Source organism: Chaetura pelagica, unplaced genomic scaffold, assembly GCF_000747805.2.
Source record: "Chaetura pelagica isolate M959 unplaced genomic scaffold, ChaPel_1.0 scaffold67, whole genome shotgun sequence".
In the NCBI taxonomy this organism is placed as follows: domain Eukaryota; kingdom Metazoa; phylum Chordata; class Aves; order Apodiformes; family Apodidae; genus Chaetura; species Chaetura pelagica.
In genome coordinates this window covers 6,014,202-6,017,482 of record NW_009954107.1, presented here as the reverse complement: position 1 = coordinate 6,017,482, position 3,281 = coordinate 6,014,202, and positions in this window count along the sequence as shown.

Here is a 3,281-nt window from a genome sequence, read left to right as displayed (position 1 = left end):
TTAAAGCAGTGAGGCAAAACAAAGGGACCAGTATGTGTGTAGAAGCACAAAGTCAGCCTAAGCCTGATAACTTTGCTGTAATTTGGCTAATTTTCCCTCACCATCACCCTGTGGGACCCTATACTTGGCGCTTTGCCATTCACTAAGAGATGAGGTTTATATGGATGCTGTCCTTGAAACAAAGTTATAACTTTGCAATTTTCCCTTTCATCAAGGTTTGCTGGAGAATAGTAAAGGGCTAGCTAGTTGGCTTACTGTCAAAGTTTGACTCAGGTCCGACAACAATGCTCTCGATCCCCCCTCCCCCCAACCCAGGTAGGGAAGGAGAGAGAGAAAAAGAGAGAGACTTGGCTGGATTGAAAACTAAACTACACAGCTTTAATTAAAACACTAATGAATGATACAAGAAAATATATACAATTATATACAGATATATATTCAGGTATGGGCAAAAGCCTCTTGCCTCCCCCCACCCCAGCAACTCCCACAGCACTTCCCTGAACTGGGAAGAGTCCCGAGGAATCCCGGAGCTGCTGCTGGAGAAAGCAGAGAGTTATGAGGGTCAGGAGATCTCGAGCCTAAGGGTCGACGGTGATGGATGAGCAGAGGCCTCCCTGGACGCCGGCCATGGACGGAAGAGAAGGGGAGAAGAAGAAGGAAGGAAGTTGTCTCCGGGGATCTCTGACCTTCCTCTGAGCTTACGTAGATATATGGAATGGAATATCTTTGGCCAATTTTGCTGTCCATCTAACTCAGCCTCCTACGGGGGGGTCACAGATCTCCCCATAGTGTCTGAGCTGGCAGAGTGCAGGTGCAGCCTTGAAGCCTCAGTAGTTAGAAAAACATTCCTCTGTCTTATCAGCCTAGCAGAACACACTGTTGCTAGCTACAAGAAAGCTTACTGAAGGAAAAAAAAACCAGTAAAAAGAAAAATTGGCTTCATCCTGGCTCCAACCAGGACACTTACACCCTCACAGGCTTGTATTAACTAGCCTTGTTACAGGCTAAATGACAGTAAGCCAAATTCTGTCATTTTATACATTTTGTATGCATGGGTTGTACAACAGGCACTATGTGAGAGCTTGGGGGGAAACGAAGATGGAAGAAAGCTATAATATAGCTTTTAATCTGTACTTTTCTGTTATTCTGAGTATTGAGTGCAAATTTAGGAATGGTGCTTTGGCTTTTCATTGACTAAATCTGCAAGAGTGTTAAATTTGTTCAGCAAGACTGAAGACTGTCGGACAGGAGGGGGGAATATTTTCATATCTATGTATTTACTGCATGTCCTAGCAGACAGATGAAAAGCAGGATATTTCCTACTGCACTTCCTTCTAGTACTAAAGAATTTCAGTTCTTTGGATCTTGGCAATATCAGAATTTATGCGACTTCTACTTAGCAACAGAGATTTTTTATCTCCAGGGTTTGTACTACTTTGCTTGGCAGAATCGAAGTTTGGCTGCAGGTACTAGACTTATGGCTTAGGTTTATGGCTTTCAGTGGCCTTACATGAATAAATCATGTGTTGATCTTCAGTGGGAAGTCTGGAGGCAATACTCACGTAATAATGGCTCCTTGTTGTCCTAGCTATTTTGAGTTGGTGGTTATTTGCTTGCATTGTGCTTATTTTTCCTCATGCCTTCCTGTACCATTACACTCATACCCAAGATTTTTGATTCCATGCAAAGTACAAAATAGCAGTAAGGTAGAATGCACTTGTACTTACGAAACAGAGTGTGCATGTGTTCTGGTTTGGAACAATGCAGGCATTTACAGAGCTACAGCTCATCAGATGGAAAAATCCTCTTTTTGTGGTCATTAGATATCAGAACTACATAGAAGACATTTGCTTAAAACTTCAATGTTTGGTTTCAGATGCAATTCACATTGGATTTTTCCACACATTGATACTTTTGCTTATCTAAATAAAGGTGAAAGCTGCATAACCTTCACTGACATTTGCTGCAGCAAAGAAGGCCTTGTCTGTTCACTGGACTTTGATGGAAAGATCAGAGATTTCCTCACAGGATTTGCTATTTAAGTTCTGCAGCTTTGACTCAATGCACAAATACTCAACACTGTAATACTGAAAACTTGCATTCTCTTTCAGATTAGAAAAAATAAAGAAGCTGACAACAATGACTTGCCATATTCAGATTGTATTGTCTGTGTTTACTGCAAGAAACAAAGTTAATTTAACACATTTTAATAAATATATTTTGACTTAAATATATCTTACTAAAATCATGAACAGGAGTCACTGGAAATTGGCAGAGTTCTAGGAAGCGCAGTGTGCACAAAAGCAGGGGATGGAAAGAATTTGAGAGTTCCTGCTTTTAGCACTGCCTGGGTATAGAGAAAATAGGTCATACAGATCCCTAGTTTGTCTAATGTGGCAGCAAGCAAAGTAATTTGATTTCCTTCTTAGTGATATATTTCACACCAAAGTACGAGGCCTATGATTCAGAGTGTTTTTCAGACTTTCTCGTGATAAGTGAAGGGATTATCTGAAGGTCATTTGTATAAAGGAATTTGGCATAGGTTTGATTAGTGCTCCTGCCATTGAGTCTTCTTACAGATGATACAGGAAGATGAAATTCCAGCTTCTGTTTGGCTATGTCATAATCTGTGCCTTAAAAATAGAAAATTATCTAATGCAGTTTGGAAACTGAAATAAATTTTAAAAAGCTCCTCTATAGAGAAATTTCTCTGCAAGCTACTTGAAAAAATGACTAACTGTAATGTTCTCAGGATTTTAGTAATGGATCCTATTAAATTTGTCACTTCATTTTTTACCCTACAAAATATAAACATAAAATGCATACAACATACTTTATTGATAAAGTAACCAAAAGGAAATAAAGGCAAGTAAAGCATACAGAGGGATGAACTCTCTTTCCAGAAAAAATGTGTTCTCTCCCACATACCCAGACTCAAGGTACTGATTTCACATCCAGTATGGTACAAACATTTTAGAGCTGCTGGCAGGCTCTGACAAACCATGATTATTTTTTTCTCCAGATATCCATGGGTTTTCTCAAAACTTCTGTTTTAGACCTTACTGCTTCTGTTTCAGTTTGCAGATAGATTATTGTCTCTCTGTCCTCTCTTGTGTAGTATAAAAAAGCAAAAACCAAAAACCAACCACCAACAAAAAAAAGGTAGAAAATTAAAAACAAAACCAAAAAAAAACACCACACCACAACAAAAAAAGGCAAGTAAAAGATGTTTTCTGCTGCTTCACTTGGAATCTGGTTTTCATCTGGACATAACTCCTGCT